Source organism: Ornithodoros turicata, chromosome 5 (assembly GCF_037126465.1).
Source record: "Ornithodoros turicata isolate Travis chromosome 5, ASM3712646v1, whole genome shotgun sequence".
NCBI lineage: Eukaryota > Metazoa > Arthropoda > Arachnida > Ixodida > Argasidae > Ornithodoros > Ornithodoros turicata.
The window spans coordinates 41,305,437-41,330,489 of record NC_088205.1 but is presented as its reverse complement, the minus strand read 5'-3'; the positions used below and the strand labels follow the sequence as shown (position 1 = coordinate 41,330,489).

The window sequence follows — 25,053 nt, the reverse complement described above, 5'->3', positions numbered from 1 at the left end:
TGGTTCCGTCGGCACAGGAACATTATCAGCGACATCATCGCGCTGTGGTTTTAAAGCCACCAACCAAGGTACATATAAATGGTAGCGAAGGCGAGAAAAAATACCAAATCTGTGTTAGCAACCCTACGCCCTTCATGATACACATGCGAGCGTGGTTGTTGAGGGGCAAACTACGAAGATAAACAAAAATAATTTGATCGGAGGCGCGAATAATGTGTGTATTAATCCAATATGCATATTTTTAATATAGCAATTCGCCTGGTCTGCCAGTAATACGTAAGATTATAGACAGAGCCGAGTGCGCTTCCGGTTCCTGTCCCTCAGCGTGTTGTTAGCTACGAGTTTGCCGTACGTTGACTGCGCACTTTGTGACTGTTGATAGCCGTTTTCTTCTTCATCGTCGTCTTTTCAATTTCAAACCACCAAGTCGAACAGGGGACACTTCTCGGAGAACTAAGGTAAGGCAGGCACACACGAACAATGGTAAAACACAACAGAACGCCTGTAAACCTGTTCCTGCAGGCTCTACCGGGAGACGCACCATGTCGAGGCGCGTACATAAGCGGTGCCTCTTGAAGGAGAAAGGGAACTGTGACGCCGATGACACTATGGGCGGTATAAGTTTCCACCGTTTTCCTCGGGACCCCTTGAGGTGAGTTCCTATATATTATAAGTGTCTACGGCCGAGAACTGAGCTGAGTCACTTGGTTGAGGACGTGCAGTGTTTGCTGAAGTACAATGCGTACCTCTCCCCCCGAGTTTTATTGAGAGCGGTGAAGTGAACATAGTGCAAGTTATATAAGATTAACAGCGTTTCAATGGTATCACCTGTTTTCCAGCTTTCAGACTGTATGGACGGTCCCTGGATAGGTCATACTTCCACAGTGAGGTGGTAAACATGTAAATATTTAAGCATGTGGCTGCTGGGCTGCTTTGAACGAGGAGTTTTGCAAAGGCTTGCATGTACGGGACACAAAGGGCTGTGCTGCATGTGCTCACATGTACCCAATGCTAGCATGTTGACGGCTTGCTTTGCTTGCTGATTTTTTTTTTTTTTAGCTCTGAATTTAGGGCATACAATGTCAGGCTGCTGTAGCTGGTGCATGTTTTCGTGGCACAGCTTTGCATAATTCTTCAACAATAAAACGCTTCGCAGGTACAAGGCGTGGCTGGAGTTTTGCAACCTGGAGGCGGATACGAGTCTAATTTCCATTCGCTCTAAGGTCCTGTGCTCCCAGCACTTCGCACCAGTTGCTTATTTGCGCACAGGAAGGCTTCGGTGGGATGCAGTTCCTACATTGAAGCGCACACTGCATGGCGTTGGTAAGTATAATACAAGTCAGTATGCTCAAGTTATCACATGAAAATGTTGTAACTCTAGAGGCAATTATTGCGAGTGCTACTGGTGGTTTACAGGAGGAAGTAGTGCCTACGCCAATCAGAGCAGACTTGAAAGCAGTGGGCCTTCAACGGAGGAACGTGTGCAAGCTGTGGTAGCCTGCGATGACGACAGCACAGGAGCAATACACCTTCACCAGGTGAGTCATCCTTGCCATGCTGAAGGTATACTTGAGTAACGTAGTTGTTGGGTTGGCTAACTGTACGACACCATCTGCTTCATCAGAGTGTGGTACTGAAGAAAGTCAGCAACAGCGTGATCTGTCTCATCAGGACCATAGCTACGCACGACACGCACCAACCTTGTCAACACAGAGCACTGTTGTCTCCCCACTAGCTGCAGTTGTCACTCCTCTGCCAGGAACGTCGTCTGGTGTACTGCGTGCAGTCTCGTCACCTCAGCACTTAGGAGGTATGTGACGAATACTCTACCGCCATGAAGTCCGCAGACTTGTGAATGCTTTTTGATCACCATTTGCAGGTGGAAGTGGCTGGCATCCCCCCAAAGATTGCCCATCGTCCAGTAGTCTGGCAGCTTCAGCACAGCCAACAAAAGGCTAGCTGGATAACCTCCGCAAGAAAGTGCACCAGTTGCAAGCCCGCAACAAGAAGCTTCAGAGAGACATTGAAAGGCCTAGGCGAACGAGGACCATCCGTGACCTGATGGAGCATGTGAGGTGTCACGTCTCTGGAACTGTCGCAGACTTCATTGAGGCACAGATAAAGATGGGAGGTGTGTGCAAATTTGGACGCCGTTGGTCACCACCAAACAAGACATTTGCGCTGAACTTGTACTTTCACAGCCCCCGTGGCTACAGGTACTGCCGAAAGCTGTTCCACTTGCCGTCAGTGAGGTCACTACAGCTGTGGATGAAACGTATCCCACTACGACCTGGATTTTCAGATGAAGTCTTTGATGTTGTGAAGCGAAAGGTGACGAACTTCTCTGAAATGGACAAGCTCTGTGTGATAATCTTCGACGAGATGCACATCAAGAGGGAACTGCACTACAATGCAACAGAAGACTGTTTTGAAGGATTTCTGAGCTGTGGCAACTATGCTCACTCCGCGTTGGCAAACAAAGCACTTCTCTTCATGGCTAGAGGCATTTGTACCCCATGGAAGCAGGTCTTAGGCTACTTCTTCACTCACAGAGCAGCATCTGCTTCAGACTTGGAAGAGAAACTGCTTGAATGCTACCACCGCCTCCTGAGTACAGGATTGAGGCCAAAAGTTGTGACATGTGACCAAGGAAGCCAGAATATCTCTCTACTGGGGAAGCTGGTTACAACTGCGAAGCCGTATCTCACTATTGGTGATGAGAAGCTGTTCTTCATATTTGATCCACCCCACCTGCTGAAATGCCTTCGCAACATGCTGTTAAAGTATGACTTCCAGGTTGGCAACCACATCATAAGGGCGCAGAATATCCGGGATGCTTTTGCCATTCACAAACAGCTTGAAATACGGTCCATGCCACGGCTAACTGATGGGCACTTCAATTTAACGTTCAGCTCAAAAATGAAAGTCAAACTGGCTGCACATATCTTCAGCAACCATGTTGCAGCCTCAATGTTCACCTTATCCACTTTCCACCAGCTACCACCTGATGCCATCCACACAGCCAGATTTGTTGAGCGAGTCGACCGTCTCTTCGACACTCTTAACAGTAGCCACCTGCATGACAAGACGAAATATTCTTCGGCAATACAACAGGGGTCTGGTCACAAGGACTTCTTGCTGGAGTGCCTGTCCGAGTTTGAAAAGATTGCTGTTCTTGGATGCAAGAGACCACCCCCGTGTATCCGTGGCTTCTGCTTGACCATGACTTCCGTGCTTCAGCTCAGCGAAGATCTGCGAAACTCTGGCATACAGTACCTCCTCACTCGAAGGCTGAACCAGGATGCACTCGAAAACACCTTCTGCATAATTAGGACAAAGTGTGGAAGCAACCCTGACTCCAGCTGCATTCAGTTCCAGGCAGCAGTAAGGCATCTGCTACTCGGACAACCTTTTAAGACTACGCAGGGCTCAAACTGTGCTGAAGACGTGGACTCCCTCCTGGCAGCAATACCTATTGGTCCTAACTACATGAGCAGACTTGGATGTTCTGCTGCCACGCACATTACTAACGATGTCATCGTGGCACCCAGTGAGTCGCCATCACCGCTAGGGTCCAACAGCACAACATTCTTCGCAGGGTGGCTTGGTGCAAAATTTCTCGGTGCTCACACTTGCCCCTCTGAGCAGAAATGCAAACTGCTGGAAGACAATGCCACATTTCAGGACAGTAGCCAGCTATTACTTTATTTGAGTGTAAAGAAGGTGGACAGTACTGACTTTGGAAAGCTGTCAGTTCCTCTTTCTGCCTTTGCGACGTTTGTGGGTGCGTGCGAGGAGGCCTTCAAAGCAAACGTCAAGACATTCTTCACCTCCCAAGGGGTCAGGTCCAAGCTGTGTGAAGTGTTGGACACACTTGTGCCAAAGACATTGAGTTTATGTTCTCCATCAGTGTATGATGATTTATTTCACTTTTTTCTCAGGGTGCGACTGTTCTGGTTTGCACGACATAGGAATGAGGAAGTACGAAATAGTACGTTACGTCAAAAGGCACTGCAGCACGCCGTGAGACTATGTTCATAATCTGTGCACGTTGTTTTGGTGTAACCAGAAGTTATTTTCTTTCCATGCAACAGCATATGCATGGTTCTGTTGTCTATCCAGTGCTTTCAGTTGTAACCTAGATTGCACATGATCTCTTGTGATTCTTTCATACCTGTGTAGCGTAAGATTGTCATAGTGCACTTTTACACATAGTTCCTTACTGTGTTGTTTGTATTTTGACTGCCATGCAGAGTTCAGCAGTGTGCGCCTATTTATATGTTTAGTGTGTGTACACCTGTGTACATAGATACCTAGCATACATTTTCTATTTTGAATCTTCAGCAGTTTGCTATTCTTTGATACGTATTAGGTGTATCCCTGTGGAAGCCCCAGCCATCATCCCATAATAAAGTTGTTGTTTGCTTCCCCTTGTATATAGATTCCTAGCATGAATTTTCTGTTTTGGATCATCAGCAGTTTGCCCTCTCTTTGATATGCATTTAGTGTATACCTGTCTACATAGGTCCATAGTACGTAATTTTATATTTTGGATCCTGTTCTGAGTTCAGTAGTTGTGTGCACAACTGCCAGTATGTATGTGCAGTTATGTGCAGGGCTAAGCACTTTGTGCAGCTTGAAAACCTACACCACGTGGCAAAATGTGCACAAAATAGCAGAAGCAGAGAACATTGTCAATGCTTTGACATTCCTTTAATACAAAAATGCTGTTGTAATCAAAGTAGTAGTCATGAACAGTGTGTATGCTCTGAACAAGGTTGTCATTGCTGGAAGCTGATATTATTTTGGCTGTTTTGCAAGATAAAGTATCACAGACTTCTAAGCTGAGCTAATGGACTTGTGCTTTCTAATTCCTCCATAGCATTCATTACGAATGCCAAAAACGGTTGGGAGACATAGCACCACACAGCATGCAAGTATCATATAATGTGGCCCAAACAAACACAAATTACAAATTACAAACACACAATATACATACACAATTTACAAATTGTTCATGAGCTTTTGCTCTTGGATTTGCTATCAACAGTGATTGTGACATTCTGCGACTCGGCATCGCGGTGGAAGGAACGCGCAGCGCGAGCGCCTGGCCCGCCCCGTGCTATACGTAACGGTGACGTACCACGTGACGTCCAGGTGACGTCATTATGACGAAATTTGTAGTATGCCCCGCAACGGATGGATGGCGCTGACGGTCTTTATCATGGCCGCCCTTGAAGACGTGGTGGCCAATGCAAGCTTCGCTACCATTTATATGTACCTTGCACCAACTTCGACTGCATTGGCAGTGGGCACGGTGACTCTACTATGTGGCGGATCGCTAACCCTTTTCTGCTTTTTATGCAGGTAAGAAACCACAATTCTCTGCTCTGTAAGAAATCTAGTAATAGGTACCTTGTAGAGCTGCCGTGCCCACACATGATTTTGTCAACTAATCACAACTGTATTTCTGTCATTTCCCAATTGCTGACCCAGTGCGGCCATATCGAGACCAACCCCGGACCCCAATCAAAACACTGTGTTGCAGTTGCTACAAGACTTGAATAAACGCTTATCTGCGTTTGAAAGGGGACAATCTGAGCTCATGTCTGCCGTTACCGAGGTACAGCGTTCACAAAATGAAACGTCCGGGAAGATTAACGATGTCTCTAACAGACTGTCGGCAGTAGAAACTAAGGTCGCGATGTTTGAGCAGGTAGGATGTGACTTTACCATGTTAAAAACTGAAAAGAAGTTCTTAAACGCACGTCTATCAGAATTAGAGGATCGCTCAAGACGTGATAACCTTGTTTTTCATGGCATCGATGATGACAGATTTGAAACGTGGTCTCAAAGTGAAGCAAAGCTGGTTTCTGTTATCAATGATTGCCTTGTTTTGAACATAGCAAACAATGCAATCGAACGATCACATAGAATAGGTACATTTACTGAAGGCAACGCAAGGCCCATTATTGCCAAATTTGCGTCCTTCAAAACATGTGATACTGTACACCAAGGAAGGCAGAAACTGAAAATTCACAAGTGTCTGAAGATTTTTCTGATAACGCAAGGCTTGCAAGGAAAAAGTTGATTGAGTACGGGAAATCATGTACCCTCCAGACTTTTTATTTATATAATTTTATAATTATGTGTTTACGTCGCGAGACAACTGAGATCGTACCCTCCAGACTCCGCTGTAACAGGTTGCATGTGAATGACAAGTGCTATTACTACATGATACCGACAGTTGTTCTCTTCACGAGCTTTCGTCTGCGAAACATGGGTGGGCGGTTAAACATATCCCCCCCCCCCATGGGTGTACTACTCCCCAAAAGCCTCGCGACGTAACCTCGTAAGCCTCGCGACGACCTCTGTGCTTCCTGCGACGCAAACTTCAGCTGCCTCCACACCAGATAATGTTATATCTTTGCCTTTCACATCACCCGACGCAAACTCTACTGCATAGCACACCCCCAGGGACACTCTAACAGTTCATAAAAATGCCATTTCCGTTCTGTACACGAATCCAGAAGATGTGGGTTCGATCCCTACAGCTGGCTAACCTTTTCAGTGACTTTCATCTTTCAACGAATATTAGAAGTTCGATTAAGGAACGTGACGATTGATGTTCGTTAACTGATACTGTTGATGCGGACATAGTTGTCTTAACTGAAGCTTGGCTCTGTGCAACTATATCGAATCATAAATTATTCAATTGTGGAAAGATATGTTAGTAGTAATAGGTCCATTTGACGACATTGCCACCAGGGCAGCGCCACCGTCGCGTCTGGGCCGACTTCACTCGCGTATTTTTTCCCGCGCGCGGCGAGCGGCACGTGTGCGGAGGGTTGTCCGCGCGCTTACCGGCGGGGGAGGACTTCGCGTGCGCTTACCCTCACACATTTTTCAGCCTGGGCCGACTTCTTTAGCAACTTTTCCACCTGGGCCGACTTCCCTCACAATTTCTTTCCGTTACAACTGATGTGCAGTAGACGGTTTACATGAAAGTATAGACACGCAAAGGATAGCATTACACAAAAGTACAAGTGAAAATATATTTATTAAAGTCAATGGTGCCATGAATTATGCTGTGACTCTGTGTGAAGGAGAAAAACCCAGCCAAAAACCTGAAGTAGAAGAAACACAATACGATACACGTATCAAAGATTATACTTATTACAGGTATCATGCAATAGCATTGAAGAGGTATCACACATCAAACACAATATTTTTTATTAATGGTAATCATACACACACGTTTTCAATGAATCAGAATTAATATGGAATAGCACATTTCATCAAAAAAGATATTCTTAATCAATACGACTACAATCAAAATTACAAGTTTTATTATAACAAGTCTGAGACGTGAGCGCCATCGTTGCAACAGTGGGCTTTTGATTACAAGTTTTGAAAGATGTAAGCGATTTCGAGCACAATATGGAAGCTAAGTTTAATATTCCAACATGACACAAATTTAATTAATCAGGTTCTTATGAAGTGAGTAGCGCAGACATCAGGAAATAATTCGAATCAACACGATCAACAGATAGCATTAATATAGAACGAAACAGACATATCCTCCAACATGTAGGGGAGGGGATATAGGTTTATTGCAAAGAAAAAACAAAGAAAGAGGGGAAGGAATATGTAGGGAAATAATAGTAAGCAATACCATATCAAAACGAAAAATGTACACCACATTTAATCAAAGAAGATATTCTTAATCAATATGATTACAATCAAAATTACAAGTGGTATTATAAAAAGTCTAATATTCCTATACGTGACCACCATCATTGCGATAGCGGGATTTTAATTACAAGTGCCGATAGATGTATGTAATTAATTGTGAACAGCAGAGATCCTGGAAGACCATAGGACACGACGACAAGAACGACACGAACACAAGAAGAAATAAAATCTATATTAAAGGACACTACCTTTAATCAAAGAAGATATTCTTAATGAATACGATTACAATCAAAATTACAAGTTTGATTATAACAAGTCTGAGTCACGATCACTATTATTGCAATACTAATAATTTTCTCATTATCATGTTTCTTATTAAGTGTTTTAAGTAATTTCGAGCGCAATAGGGAATCTAAGTTTCATATGTTTTGTTCCAACATTACACGACTTTTCATTAATCATTAAGTGAAATGCATAGACGTAAGGAAATAATGAGAAACAACACAATCAACAGCTAGCATTAATAGAGAGCCAAACCTGCACATCATCCAACACGTGAACAGCAGATACATGCAGGAATATAATAGCGAAACAATCTATCAAAACGAGAAATATTACAAATTTAATACTGTGATTAGCACAGATTTAACGATGAAGAACAAAGGAACACTCTAAGCGGCGCCACGTAAACAACAATAGAAGAAAATAATCTATCGTCGAACACGACCATCTCTATAATACACGACCATAACACTCACCCGTTCGCCTATGGGACTTCCGTCCGCGCCTCGAGGAGCGGAAGTGCCGTATTTACGGCACGCCGGGGACGCCACTTGCGGGACCCAGAAGAGCGCCTGTTGTAGCTCAGCTGTGTGCAATATGAGTGGTCCTTGTGGTTAATTCTTCGTGCGTACATGTTTGTGTATTGTCGCAGGTTCTCTGTTCATGTAGAGCCAAGAGTTCTGAAACTAAGTACTCAGAAATAAGCTGTGCTCTGAAGCGTAGGTGGCATGTAAAACTGTGAAACTCGCGCACTATGTGCCGTACATCGTACACATAAATTTCGCAGCAGCACCTTGTGTGTTGGGCCAGTTATCATGCGTTTATGATTGTCAGACGCAAGCGCGTTCAGACTTTTTTGTTTCACGCGAGAAGCGTTCCGTGTTAACATACAGGGCAGTTACAGAGAATGGGTGAATGCGACCGTAAGAAGAAACTGTTCCTGGCAAAGAGATGACTGACACCTGTTACGACGTCCAACAGAATTTGTTATATAAGCAAGCACTTCAGCTTTAAATCCTCAGTTGCTTGTTTTGTTTTCCTACTTATTGGTCCCTTTTTATTTTACTTTTACACTTTTTTTCTTCTTTTGCGGTTTGCCATTACAATGCTCTGCTAACCTTTATTATGCTGTTCGGATAGAAGCCACTCTGAGAATTTTTCTTGATGGTGGCTTTTCTGCGACGCTACCTTTTGGTACCTTTTTTGTGTTCGTTTTGCACTCCTGGGAGATGCAAGGCTGTGTAAACTTCGTGATCACTAAACGTAGGTACCGTAGCCACGGTGCCACGTCTGAGAATTTTGCGCTTTGCGCCGATGCTAAAGTCTTCGGCCTTGAAATGCCGAGAACACGCAGAGTTCGAGCTAGCATGCAGGCGAAAAACGATTTTAGATGGAAAATTTTTCGCTGTTGTTGCAGACAATGCAAGCCTTTGCTCATCGGAACCAGTGAAGATGATGTTCTCCTTTGCGAATCTGATTGTACGGCCGAACACAAGAATCCTAAGTGATGCAGTCAAAAACTTCTAATATTAAAATTACCGTGATAATCTAACAAATAAATGCTATTTTTCCTTGCTGACTTGTTATGTTCATCGTTATTTCTGTAATTCCAGATGATATCTTCATCACAGTATTTATGGTACTAGTTACGGCATTTAAATACTGTATATTTTATATTTAAATACTCCTATCGAAAAGTATTTATGAAGAGTATTTAAACACCCCTTTCAACAAAGTATTTTGTATTTATATTTAAATACTCAAAAAATGCATTTATGTCCACCCCTGGTCGGAGGCCACGGTTCATTATTCGTTTTTTTTTTTTTTTCAGAGAGAGATGCGTAAAAGGTACTCAGCTATATTAGATAAAACTATTTATAGTACACACTGCCATCCATAAAGTGCACCCTATATGAAATGAAACAATCGCAATTCGCAATGACGCCGCAATGTGTCAAGACGCCGCGATATATTTCGAGCCACTTCTCCTGTAAGACAGCATTTGAGCGGAACTCGTGGAATGAAATACTTGTGTTCGACACTGCTTTCTTTTTTCTTCTTGCAAAGCGGGACGGTGCAGTACACCATCACGTCTGCACCATGCACAAACCATGCACTGGAGACAAACACTGTCCACCGCGTGAAAAATAGCAAAAAACAAACGCGAATGACGGCAGCAACGGTATCCGCATAGCATGCGTCGTCTGCCGAGGGTCCCGTATTCAGCGCCACAAACGCGCGGCGGCCGCTTGGCGAAACTACATCAGTGGCGCTGGGGCTAGGTGCGAGTGTAATGGTCGTGTATTATAGAGACGGTCGTGTCGTCGAACCATCATCATAAAATCATTTTCGTTACTTAATCTAATCGAACACTATACAATTTTCATTCTAACGAACGCTACAAACCTTACATTGATGGAGGCATCCAACACACAGGCACCGTACAATGTGAGAGGATCTCGGTTTTTCTTCAAAGCCCGGAGACATTATATCTCTATCTATACGACCAAAGCGAAGCAACTGCGCATGCTTCATCACTCAAAGTGTTGGGGGCATATTCCTTTTCATTCTTCCAGCAAACAGGATACTTTCAACGTCAGATAAGACAGTACAAAGGCAATATATTTTATTGTACATCGCAAATAGAGATTGGCATTATTCGCGGGGATCACTATCTTTTCACCTTCTTTCCTTGAAACGGAAGTCTTTCTTCAAAGTGGAGTACAAGTCGGCTAAGTTTGTATAGAGACGATATTTTTTATTGAACATGTAGAGAAAGTCCAAATTATTCAATGATAGAAACAATACTCAATCAAAAACTAGAAACGAATTTAATTACATCAAGTTTTTGTAATATCTTGCAACAGAAAGTTCTATATAGATGAACCACACAGAAACATCATATGTGAAACGCAACTCAGAAATATGAGGCATTCCCAAATCAGAGATTATTTTTACTAATGTCAATCGGGTGAACAATTGAACCAAATACAAGACAATAATTATTTCAGGCAGTAACTTTCCAAGCAAGCGAGAAATAGTTAAGTTTTCCTATAGAGGGAATCAACAGACACAATTAATACATCATGCAAACATAATTCCCAACTCATGGAATATCAATCGAGTGAATACCTGAAACAAAGTCAAAACAATAATGAATTGAGACAAATCATTTCTAAGCAAGCAGCGTGAATACACCACAGAATCTGTACAGAAACTTGCCTTTTTCAATGAATAAACAGGATCAACTAGTGGATTCAAGCGATAAAGTGAGTGATGAAAGCCGACGTCCCCAACACGAGCATCAAGTTAAGGAAGGGAGGTTCCTAGCGCGGTCTCTACATTCATTGAATCATTGAACCATCATTGAAAGCACACGTTTTTTCTTACTCATCACATCTTTTTGTAAATCAATTTCCATAATTCTCACGGCAGGTGGATATTAATAACATTCTAAATCAGATAGCATAATAAATTTTTAAACAATAAAATGTGCATAGATATGCTTTTAAATAAGTGTAGAGGCACACTCGAAAACAGAACAGACAATTGCTCTACATTGAAGAGATGGACGGATTTTGTACTCGTTACCATAAGTCATGGGAAGATGTGATAAAAAACTGCTTCGAAAAGGAAAAGCCGCGAAACGATTCCAATATCACTGCATTTCAATACGTCCTAGACATGGTCGTATTCGGAGATATGGTACAAAATACAGAATTCAAGGTGCAAGAATTTGTATGCCAAATGTACAATAATTATAAAAATATCTACACATCAACATCGGAAGGACCAATGGGATTGATGGCGGAGTTTTTGAGGTTTGCTAACGAAGAATTAAAATACACTAGATCAGATGTAATTGTAATCATTGCAGTGGGCATTGCGTTCATCAAGAAAGCAGCGAGATCAAATTATCATATACAAGCGGTCTATATCGCACGATTCATTACGGATTTGCTGAAATTACACCCAACTATTGAGATGGAAAATACATAAAAAATCTTATTACATGATATGTTCCACTACCACGGCTACGCAATTTTTTTCTTCTACCAGTTCTCGCAACGACGTCGAATGAGCAGAAGTTCAATATTGTTGTACGAGGCCTGATGTATAATCACTTATTGAAACTCAATGACTACATCAACTGCAGTGGTCCACCGGACGATTTTCATCTAATACTGTCCTGTACGCCATTCAAGAATCTTCATACAAAGAAAGGAAACATCAATAAGAGATTGCGCAAGTTTGTGGCAATTAAGTCCAAGTTACTGAAGCGATACAGGTACGGCGACAACATATCGGGTGCATTAATCAACGCTGGATTCAAGCGACCCATAATAAGACTTTATTATATGATGCATTCCCCATTCATCAATCAAGACAACAAACGAAAACTTCAGAGCTTGGAATAGAACAATTGTAATTTATCGAAATAAACAACCGTATAACTGAAATAATAAATGTAATTTCTTTGTCATCTCTATAATGAATTCTATGCATCGCAACGAAAACAGATTGTATTTAGTATGTATAGATGGAGAACAATGATTGCTAAGGAAATGAATGTTCCACACTAATATGCAAGAATTATCATATGGAACCAGCACGGTCAATCAAATAGGTTTTACCAGACTACAATCTGCACAATTTCAACATCCGAAGGGTAGAATTGCCGGAGAAGGATCGGTCATTAAAGTTTAGGGGCATGATACGAGTGCGTGTATATTTCTCAAACTGTTGGACTAGCTCTCTTATTCATAAGCAAACGACAAATGTATAATTGAAAGTATGTCTATAACATCTTTTGACAATATATGTTGAAAGGAATCTATTATCAAATATAGCGTTGTAAATGGAGGATTTTACAAGCATGACGTGCAGGCGGAGTCTGCAATTCTAATCCTCTAACACACGGCACAAAATGCATATGAGATAAATTCTAAGTGGTAATCAGATATTGCGAGAAGCGAATCTCGCAACAGTCATCTGAAATGTTTAATCAACAACAACAGATATATTCTGATGATGAAGTGGGGAGGTTTTCCACGCTAGGTGTGGAACGCTACCCCATAGCTAGGGGGTCTAATATGAGTGGTGACAATGATGAGTGATGACTATGATAGATGACGGGAATGATCGGAGCGGCGATGGCTATGCTGAACGTGATCGTGACGGTGGGAATGACCGAGAGCGCTGCTGGGGTCATAATGAGTCCTTTAGGCCTGTCGCCTCAGGAATGCCAACTACATGACGTAAGGGCGCCCTGGAGTGAGCAGCGGTGTCCCATGGGCCGAGGATGGTCGACAAGTTGAAGGGGCGGCAGTCAAGGGTGGCAAGCTGTGACTGCAGTGTACGCCTCTCGTTGATATAGGTCCGGCAGCGGAGGAGTATGTGTTCTACGTTGGCAAGTACACCACACTGGTTGCACATAGGGCTAGCCACACAGCCTAGCTGGTAGCGATAGAACGGAGCGAAGGCCACATTCAGACGTAGCCTGTGGATGAGCGATTTCAGAGGACGAGGAAGCTTTGCAGGCAGCCGGTATGACAGCGTTTGGTCTATACTTCCCAAAGAGGACCTAGTTGGAATGTCGTGTTGCCACTGTAGGGTAGACCAGGAATCGGACAAATGCCTGAGGAGGGATCTTCTGTCTCCTCTCGAGAGTATAATGGGCATAGAAGGCCGTTGTTGATGTGCAGCGGCAGCGTCGGCCTCGTGGTTGCCAGTTATTCCGCAATGCCCTGGAACCCACTGAAAGGCAACGGAGTGGGAGCGATCTTGTAGGGACTTCAGGGCGCACAGGATATCTATCACCACCGAGGAAAGGGAACCGCGGATGCCCATGTTTTTAATGCACAGGAGAGCTGCTTTGGAGTTGGTGTAAATTACCCAGTGCCGCGGATCGCAGTCTTCCGCATATGTCAAGAATAACAAGATAGCATAAAGTTCAACGGATGTCGATGAGGTATGGTGAGACAGACGAGACCCACGTGTAACGGACTCGGATGGAATGGCAAAGGCTGAAGATGAAGTGTCCCTGGTTGACGATCCATCCGTGTATACAGCGGTACCGTTGCGGTATTGAGCCTCGATGAAGTCAAGGGTAAGTTGCCTCAGGATAACATCAGGATAATCAGGATAGCTCTTTTTGTTGTTCTTGAGGCCGGGTATGGAGACAGTGACAGGCGGCGATGGCAACGTCCATGGAGGCACTTTGGGTGCCGTCGGGTTGACTATGAATTTGGGGATATGAGGTCTGAATGATGTCACAGCAGTATGAACCGTCGCGTTCCGCCTAGCGTGACGCTTGCGAATCAGAGAGTGACGGTTATGATGGGCACGTAGACGCAGATAGTGGCGTGCAGTTTCCCGAGTACGGAGAACCTCAATGGGGATGTGCCTGGCCTCAGCCACTCAGACAGGTTTCAGCGCCTCGCACGACCCCGAGACATACCCGAAGGCTTCGCGCGAGTAGGGCTCTAATCATTTGCTTCAGTGTCTGAGGAAGTCCGTGCAGGACGGGAAGACTGTACATCACTGAGCCACGAACCAGGGCATTGTGCAGCATGAGGAGATCCTTCTCGTCTCGCCCCCATCTCATACCTGCGAAGTGACGAATGACGTTGACCCAGCGTTGGACTTTCTTTTCAATAACGTCTATGCGGCACTTCCATCAAATTCCATGATAGAGTTACGCAGAGAAACTTGTGATGTGTCACCTGCTCCAGTGGGCTTCCACCAATATACAGGCGACAGCTATGCATGTCTTTGCACGTGAAGGCTAGAACTGCGCTTTTCTCTACGGATATCTCCATTCCTGCCTGGAGTAAATAGAGGCGAATGGCATCTAACGTGCGCTGAAGACGCTGACGGAGTGCTGGGCGGGAAGTGCCTGTAGTAACCAATATACAATGGAAGATATGCAATCTTAATTATAATAAGCAGATATTCATCTGTAAACTTAATCATTATAAGCAGCACAGGTCACACATAAACGTAGATCCAATTCACAAAAGTAACCATACTGAAAAACTATCACCCTATTCTTAGTGTCATAGCATACGGGCACTGAGAATGGAAAGAGCATACTTTAATTTTATTAGTTTTTAGCTCATAATGAAGTAAAACGCAAACTCCACATAAAAGATCATTTTCTTGTTTAAATTTTCAAAGTCAGAACTGTACACTCTTTCTTCCATTTTTTAAAGATATAGATTAGAAAGTTGTGCATATAGTCATACATTCTATACAAGATATTTGATTGTGGCTTAAATGCTAAAATTTATCGATTCACTAGCACACATCAGTAAGTGTTTAACTAAAATTTGAACGGGTGTTGCAATTTACGATTAGAGTTGTAGAATGTGTAATTGCACATTGCATTCCCTTCCTTAACTTGATGCTGGTGTTGGGGACGTCGGCTTTCATCACTCACTTTATCGCTTGAATCCACCAGTTGATCCTGTTTATTCATTGATTGAAAAAGGCAAGTTTGTGTACAGATTCTGTGGTGTATTCACGCTGCTTGCTTAGAAATGATTTGTGTCAATTCATTATTGTTTTGATTTTGTTTCAGGTATTCACTCGATTGATAATAATAATGATAATAATCTCTGAGTTGGGAATGCCTCATATTTCTGAGTTGCCTCATATATGATGTTTCTGTGTGGTTCATCTATATAGAACTTTCTGTTGCAAGATATTACAAAAACTTGATGTAATTAAATTCGTTTCTAGTTTTTGATTGAGTATTGTTTCTATCATTGAATAATTTGGACTTTCTCTACATGTTCAATAAAAAATATCGTCTCTGTACAAAGTTAGCCGACTTGTACTCCACTTTGAAGAAAGACTTCCGTTTCAAGGAAGCAATGTGAAAAGATAGTGATGCCCGCGAATAATGCCAATCTCTATTTGCGATGTACAATAAAAGATATTGCCTTTGTACTATCTTATCTGACGTTGAAAGCATCCTGTTTGCTGGAAGAAGGAAAAGGAATGTAGACCCAACCCTTTGAGTGATGAAGCATGCGCAGTTGCTTCGCTTTGGTCCTATATCGTAGAACGTGAAGAAAAAACAATGTACAAGTTTCCGGCGATGCAGAATCAAATATAACAAAGACGCTTAAGAGCATCAACTGTTTACTATATACATAAAAACAAGACTTTCGTGCAGTAGGCTGCACTTCTTCAGGTTTGAGGACCTGTTACAAGTGGTGAAGCATATATCAAAAACCAAGTCACATGGTACAAGAGAAAAGGGTAAGGGTGAAGAGAACTACAAACGCAATACAAATATCAACAAAAATGAAAAACAAAACGCAATCAATAGGAGGTGGCTGGACAAGGTCAGACAGACATACAGACGAGTCGGAGTTGTACGTGGAGGAAACCAATGAACATCACATGAATAGGCACAGCAGCCAGTTGGCACAAAGAGCTTTAGAATGCGTACGGGGAATTAGGGCTCAAGAGCGAAGGATTGAGTACACACAGCACCTTGATGGCTAAGAGCTTCCAGACTCTGGGAAAGTAACGCGGAGTTGGTTTCTTACTGATTGTGTATCATTGTGTATGATGTGAAAAATGGCAGACAAGTGATAATACAATAAATAGACTCATAGTATAAAGGACTGTAATGGGCCGCCGTACACGTTGATGCCGTGCGGCTGTAACGTTGGAAATTTCGAAATGAAAAAGGATTCTCGTCAAATGGAGCAGACCTCTTACTACTTATGTTCTCTGCGTATCGTGCCGACAGAGGCCAATAAATTAGTACAGGTGTACTCTTAGTAGTGTCTGAACTTATACCGTCCTTTGTTCTTGACACCTCATCTACGCTAGATTGATTTTTTGATTGATTTGTAAAAGAAAAAAATGGAGATGTTAGTCTCGAGCCGGTCGGGACTGGCTACTCCAGGACGCGTTATTCAGAAAAGAAAGGGAAACTACACAAATCTATACACTTTGAAACGGAATGGATGAAAACATCACCACAAAACTTGGCACCAAAAGAAATGATATGGGTTACCATTGAATTGTGCACCAAAAAAATGATTGTTCGTGTTTGCTACCGTCACCCTTCATCAACTGGTTCATTTGTCAGTGATCTATATGACGCTTTAAACATTATTGTTACATGCTTTCCATCATCACCTGTGTTCCTGATGGTGACTTCAACTTTCCATCCATTTCATGGGCTGACTGCTCCCCGCATGTTGTACTCTCATCTAGTATTTCCAGTGAATGTCTTAGCCTGTGTGGAGACTTTAGCTTTCATCAGATTGTTTCTCACCCTACTAGAATATCAGCCTCATGCTCAAACATTCTCGACCTAGTCCTCACAAATACACCTGAGCTCCTATCACCGATATCATAACTTGATGGATTAAGTGATCAGTCTCTATTGCATTTCTACATCACATCATCTGTTCAGCGCGTTCCCAGACGACTAAAAACTATTCGCAAGTATGCGAGTGGTGATTTCAACGCTATCAGCAATGAGCTGTGTGGTTTTCTGGACACTTTTCTGGATGGGTTCGAGGAACGATCCGTCGAATCTAACTGGTCGCTCTTTAAACGGAAAGTGGCGGATTTAATTGACCTGTACATACCCGTTAGTTCCTTTCGTGTGCGAAAGGAGTCCCCATGGCCGTGGTTCAACCGCAAGTTAGTAAGACTAAGAAATTAAAAGGAGCGGTTGTACCGACAAGCAATATCCGCCTCCTCTCCCTCCACATGGGACAAATACTCTATCTGAACGCAACGGCTGTTACGAACACAAAGCGGCTGTTAACTAGGCCAAAGCCGAATTTTACGGTAATAAATTGCCTGTAATGATGTGAGAACATCCCAAGAAATTTTGGAGCATTGTAAACAAAAATGACCATTCTGAAATGTCGTTATGTAATGAAACGGGTATCGTCTTCAGTAAGGAACAATATGCTGATGTACTGAACACTGCGTTCTCAGGTACGTTCTCTTCAGATTCCGACGACGAGCACCCCGGCCTTATTCAGTATAGCTGTACACCTATGGATATATTTATTATTAAACTTGCGTCGTCGTTGTCTGTGTCCCTTTCTTTTGTCGCCTTGCTCAAGGACCTATGGATATGATTGTAATCGATACCGTTGGGATCGCCAATCTCATCCAATCACTCCCACTATCATCAACCGCAGGTAGTGACATGATTAAAGTTTATTAAAAACACAGCTACGTACTCGTCCATTTACCTAACCAAAATTTTTTAACTCTCGTTGAGTGAAGGGTGGCTTCCTGACGGCTGGAAAATAGGGAAAGTTATTCCCGTACACAAGTCCGGAGATAAGCATTCTCCGCAAAACTATCGTGCAATATCCCTTAGTTCAGTCTGTTGCAAGATGCTTGAGCATATCATATAAAATATCACATCATGCATATCATAGACAGAGTTAGATTCAAGGTGTTGCATCAGATGGGAGTATATACTCCCATCTGAAGCAACACCTTGAATCTAACTCTTTATTTTATCGTCACCAACACGGCTTCAGGAAATCATATTCTTGCGAATCACAACTAGTGTCATTCACGCATGATATTCACGCCATATTAGATAGGAGCTTCATTGCAAACTGCATTTTTTTGGACTTGGAGGCGTTTGATAAAGTTTCTCATAAATTATTACTGTATAAACTATCCGTACTTAATATAGACCCGAACGTAATAAATCGGCTCCATTCGTTCTTGCTTCACCGTCGTCAATTCCTAACTACTAACAACTACAGCTCCCTGCTACACTGCTGTTCGCTCTGGTGTCCCCTAAGGGCCGGTTTTGGGTCCCCTGCTTTTTCTCATATATATTAATGACCTTCCTAACAATATTCGTTCCAGTTTACGCCTATTTGCGGACGACTGTGTTCTATACAGCGAAATTACTAGTGAATCTGATGTCAACATCCTTCAATCCGACCTAAACGCCATACTCGTCCGTATACTAGAAGGTGTCCAAAATAGATCAGCACGCTTCATCTTCGGTAATTATAATCGCACCGCCAGCGTCACCTTAATAAAAACTAACCTTCATCTGCCACCACTGTCACTGCGCCGTAAAATAAGTCGTCCCCGTCTATTTCACAAGTTTTATTATTACAACTCTACGTTGAAAAGGTCACTCGTCCTCAGTCTGAGTTATATATCACAAGATTAGACAACAATCAGAGAGTCGGCATCCATCGTTACTTATCATACATATTTGCAGAATCATTTGTCCCACGAACATCCCCTGAATGGAACCAGCTCCCCACTTCCATCACTTCAATCACCGACATCCAACACTATAAAGAATCACTGTTCGAACATTTTTGTGTTGCTGTTCAATTGTTACTCGTATATAATTTGTGCTACTGGCTCTGTGTTGTATTTGTGCTGTTTTGAAATGTCCTGCTCCCCTCTGTAATGCTTGTGCCCTGAGGGTAAAAAAAAAATAACGAGATGAGTAAGAGCAGACCCCGGATGTTGATAGTATTCCGCAAATCCCACTCTGAAAAAGCGTAAGAACCTATTTATCTAAGAACGAATCAGGGCGCGGCCTCCAGAATTTGGACCGGGAAGCTTTTGATCCTCCGTCGTCTGCAAGCTCTGCAAGCATAAGGAAGGAAACACAGGAGCAGCCGTTTCGAACAGATTTCCGTGAGACCCCTCTGGCGGTCGCTCGTTTCAAAACCGCCATTACTTTCTGTCCACCACGTGATCCTCCCTAAAGTTTCGGTCTAGCAACGCTTTGTTGCTCGCGCTGCTTTCCGTGCTTTTATGCTTTTCCAAAGTAATTTATGCTTAGAATGTAAGCACCATTGCGGAAATAACGTTTTGTTAACATGTTCTTACCACGGTTGCGGCTGTTGTTCAACAGAAAGCAGCTCTGTCACGGGAATAACGTTTCATTTGCAAGTACGTACTTGATCGGTTGTTTCGTACACCAGTCTGTGAGAGAGTCATCTTGACGCTGGTCTGGCGCTGTGCTACAGCTGCAGATTCATTTGATTTCCTCCGTTGTTGTAGAAGTTTAATTACTGGCATGCTTTACCACTTCAGCAACAAACACACAAAAAGTGGCCATGTCGTCACACAAACGTCGCTGCCACGAACGACGTTTCCTGTCCTGCGTGCTTGTCCCACAGACCGTGACCGGTCTTGTAATCGAAGAGTTGACCAAGAGTAAACCTCCGAACGCACACACATAAAACTGCACGCGCGGCGTTCACCACAACGCAAATATCTGAGCTGCAAGACAAACACGATTCCGTCGTCTGCTGTGGCAGCTAGCATGCGCATGCTCTTGGGGTCACGGGAGTGGTCACATGGCAGACAGGAGCATCCCAGAATGCAATGCGAAGGCTGGCACGCCCGTCCCAATGGCAAAATGTTGGAAGGGCCGTTCCTGTGTTTCCTTCCTCCATGTCTGCAAGGCATTGGGATGTCAACATGTCCGACGAGAGCGAAAGATAACTGTCGTCGCTATCCCGAGATTTCCTCGAGGACAGCAGTGATGCAGAAATAGAGGACAATGATCCCTATTCTACGTATCCGTTGCAACGACACTGTATACTAGAGATCGGAGACGAAACTGGTCGCGACGATTACGCCGTTCGTCAGTTACGAGCAGCTTCTCAATTCAGTGCTTGACAGACGCTCACTTCAAAAACAATAGCCCAACAGCTGCCTCTGCGGGTTTTGCAGTCATATTAGCCGGACGTGTATTGTGTTGCCGTGCAGTGTCCCCGTAGCGACGCTCTGCACTAGTACATTGTTGCAGTGCATTACGGAGCATCCTCTTTTCCCCCCGACCTGTGCTATCGGCTGCAACTTCTGGCTCCAACAGACAACAGGTACAGAAACGTGGAACGATAGCTAGAAATTACGCAGCCATCGCTGATGTAATCGTACAGTTATACCAGCACCGCGTTAAAATGGTGTCGTATCCGGAAAACTGAATGAATCTACAAATTCCGTATCAAATCTTGCCGCTTCCGGCAAAAGCACTTGTGAAAATCGCGTTGTAGAACTTGCTAGATGCATGATGACTTCCTCCGTAAGTGTGTTTTTCGATCCGACTCGGGCTAAATCCCAATTCATTCCCAAATTCCATCCACGAGCATGTATGTGTGTGTATATATTTAGTAGCAATGTGCATATCAAATGTAAATAGCACTTAGCTGCAGCATGGAACTAGACATATCCATGCACTTTCGCGTCTATCTCTTCCTTTTGCGCTGTATTACAAATGAAATGCATGTTCCTCCACAACTAGCACCCCACTTTTTACCGCCTGAATTCTGAAGATGCTTGAGAAGTGATGCTGAAGAAGATGCAGAAGAAGGCAAGCAGAAGATGCTTGCCTGTATTCGTAGGACATGGAAACTATGTGAATGTACATGTGTTCGCACACTTGTTCCATTTCATGCAGGTTTCTTTCATATAAATTGCTGCTGTTTGCATCCTTTTGCTCCACAGCAATCCCGTGTTGTAAACTAACAAGCTGCAAGTAAATCTATCTGATCAGTTCAGTTGTAACTCATGTAATGCAGCATAACATTGAGACCTGTCTCATTCCTGCTGTCTGTATCTCGTTTCAGCTCTATAATGTGGCATAGACATACACTGAACTGCACAATAAAAGGATAAGCAAAGCATGACTGTGAAATTTTGCTTTATCTTGAGAACTTTAGAGTGCAAGAATGTGTATAGCATGTCTGTTTGGACTTAACATATTGGAGAACGCACAGGGACAAGGACAGCAAAGACGGAGAGCGTTCAACTAGCAACAGATTTATTCGGACTAGGGGTGTTTGTCCAAATAAACCAGATGCCAGTTGAACGCTGTGTGTGTTTGTTGTACTTGTCCCTGTGCGTTCTCTTTCATGTCCAACTTCCCAGTGATGCTTTCAGGTGCAGGGCCCTGCATTCCCATTTGCTTGTGGGATGGATGTATGCTAGAAATCAAGTGCTAGCAGCCTAGCCAGTAGATCCAATGTGGGCATCACACGTGCACACAGGAGGGTCAACATAACGCATCCCTGAAATGCAACTGCAGCACAAGTGAGAGGCAAATGAAACAGCAACTAACCCACACGAAATACGTCTGCAATAACAAGTGGTTTATGAAACAATTACTCCCTGATGCAACTTTAGACAGCTTTGTCCATAAATGCAAATTGGTAGAAACTGCAGCGAAATGGTATAAGGGAATGTGAAGTGAAGTGCCTCTGGAGTACAGCTACCAATATTTTGACTGTTGTTATTCTGTGCACTGTCCTCATCATTGCCACGGTATTTAAAGGGCATGGAAGGACTCGAACTAATATGATGGGAAAATTAAATTACAAACCCTGTGCAAAATATGAACAAAAGACATATAAGACAGCCTCAAAGTTTTGCCTCTCAGTGTGCTTAAGTCTTAATTAGATGTAGGAAATAGAAACAGTTACTAGCATGAGACTTTTACTGTTCCAAAGTCCAAAGTTGTACCACATTAAGGTACTCATGTCATTCACATCAAGAAATAAGAAATGCTGCTTTTGTGCCCTTAAATACTGTGATTTCGTCAGGGTAGTCACTTTCATGATGTCAAACTTGCGAAGCACCTTTGCAACATTCATGCCCTAAAAGAGAGTGGCTGAGCACAGGAGGATGCTTCCCAGTGACCTATTTTCTACCCAGGGCTGGCTTGACCATGTGCTCTGGATGCCGCAACTGCAGGCACTTGTTGCTTTCAGCCATGTGCCTCTTGTTGTTATGAGATGAGCATTGCTGTTGACGCAAGATGAGCCCTTAGACCAAGGGTTCTATAGTCTTGAGGAAACTAAATCTAGTTCGTCATCTCTCAAAATATTACTGCACGGCAAACAGGATGGTTGGATGCAGAGAGGTTACGCTCAATCGCTGCGCCAGATAATGTAATTGCATCTATTTTACTATTGCACCTCCTTATCTCCAATGGCACATGTCTCAACTCAGCTACGAGACACAAACATTCTTCTGGATTTAATTTAAGGTGTAGAATATCTGTATAGCGTATGGGCATACTGCGGAAAGTATGACCTACGTCTCACGCGCATGAGATTTCACGAGTGTGACTGTGACTGTTTTTTGTTCTCCTCACTAGACAAGATGTATTCAGATATGAGATCTGCCAGCACAGGGCGTGAACTTGCTTTTCAGTATCTGAATTCCCTGTTATTTCAGAAAGGGGGAAGCTCAGATCCTGAGTGTCAGTCGGGCTGCAGCAGGGGAGAGAAATTTGCCTTTGTCATGCTATACGTGTCACATCGCAGTGGCATGTAGCACAACACCAGCAGTACGTAGACGGGTAGAAATCCAGCGATCCAGTATAAGGAAGTATGAAGGTAATTGCCTCAAGACGAGAGCCGCGGGTATTTCGAACAGAGACTGTTCTTCTTCTTCTAGGCACCGTCCTCATCATTGGCATGGTATTTAAAGGGTTACCTGACCCTTTCAACACCTGTTCGTCTATTCGGACAGTTTGTTCGAAATATCGGCGGCTCTCGTCCTGAGGCAATTCCCTTCAAACATCAGCAGTAGTATTCAAAATAATTATGCTTCTACAACATATGCTTCACCATATCACGTTGACTCAGCCGTTATATCGCAGGATCTCGAGGTACTGGTGTGGAACAGTGGGTATCGCCAAAGGACGCCAGTTGCACACTTTCACCTGTGCTTGTCTCTGCACACCCCAAGAACGACTGAGACTATGTTAGAGGGAGGGTGCTAGAAGGTGGGAGGCTTGTCCTACTTGGCATCATTAAGTGTGTCTGAGTACCTGCAAGGCAAGGTTGCAAACAGATGTGGGTTTCTGAAAAGTGGAACTGTGTAAAAGTGTAACTGTATCGTAATGTCGCATCAATGAATGATAAAATGACACTCTAATACTATTTGGATAACGTCACATTCTACGATGGAGATGTTGCCCTACGCAGTTACTCTTTTAGTTAGGGCAGCGATAATCCAGTATTGCTCTGAACAAGAAATATTATTTCATGCTAATGAGGTACTATTTATACTCTACGAGATATATGGCACCACTCTGAATTTGAAGCACTTTTTATTTTGGAAAAAGTTCCCTCTAATCTGATCAACTGATTTTATTCGATGATTAAGATAAAATGCCCCCAGCTGAAATTATGATACTTATTCTGCACCGATTTGAACCTGTGGGTGTGTTCAGAGCGTACGCGTACAACATTTTGCATTTTACGCAAATCCTAACTGCAAAAGAAGCAGCATATCTTCAAATCATTAGTCCATTGAGGCCTGCGAAACCAGTGTGACTTACCTTCCTGAGTAGTTGCCTTTGTTCAATGAATTTTGTCGGCACAGCGTCAACAATGCTTACTTTTTACTGGAATCCTTACGCGCATTCGCACAATGTCAGCGAACCTGTAGACGTCATCCGAAAAAGGCGAAGAACAGACGCGTAGCCTGTCTCGCAGGTCAGGGTTTGCACAGGAAATTGCATCTTCCCACTTTCGCTCCGTCTCGCGGTCCCTCGGCTCGTGGAACACCTCTGGGTTAGCGACGGACGTCTTCCTACAGCCAACAAAGCAAGGAACATAACAACGTGCACCGCCTGGCATGATCACTTCGGGGCTTCCAGATGTGAAAGAAATGTCAGCGAATTTCCCATTATTCACAAATATCTAAAGCAGAGCAGGTGAACCTGGAGACAATAACAACACGGTCAACTGCTCGCAGCCAGCGCAGCGCTCTGGTTCGCTTAGATAAATACGTCACGTTGATGTCGGTCCGGCTGGAGCCTCCGCGGCTGAGGCTCTGATCTTTAAAATTCGTTTATTTAATTGTAAGACTTTGCTGTCTCAAAACTGTTTATTTCTGTTCCATTCGATTCTCAATCTCCCTTCCTCCTCCTCTTCCCCGCCCTGCCGGCGCCGCTCACATACAATTCTCCCCCAGTTGAGCTTCATCTCTCTTGAGATGGTAAGGGATGACATTACTTGCTGCCGCACATTCAGAATGCCCAGACGGCGCTACATATACAATGTTTTTGAGGAC

At 43.4% G+C, this 25,053-nt stretch overlaps 1 long non-coding RNA gene across 2 annotated transcripts; it reads left to right on the top strand.

Moving 5' to 3' along the window:
- The first annotated feature begins 299 nt into the window (after window positions 1–299).
- Window positions 300–1,529, top strand: LOC135395581 (uncharacterized). 2 transcript variants are annotated; one of them, XR_010423189.1, is made up of 4 exons: window positions 300–458; window positions 523–652; window positions 1,157–1,323; window positions 1,417–1,529. It is a non-coding gene; the product is annotated as an uncharacterized LOC135395581 (long non-coding RNA). The 2 variants fall into 2 exon arrangements; XR_010423188.1 differs by having other exon boundaries at window positions 307–652.
- Window positions 1,530–25,053: the final 23,524 nt, after the last annotated feature.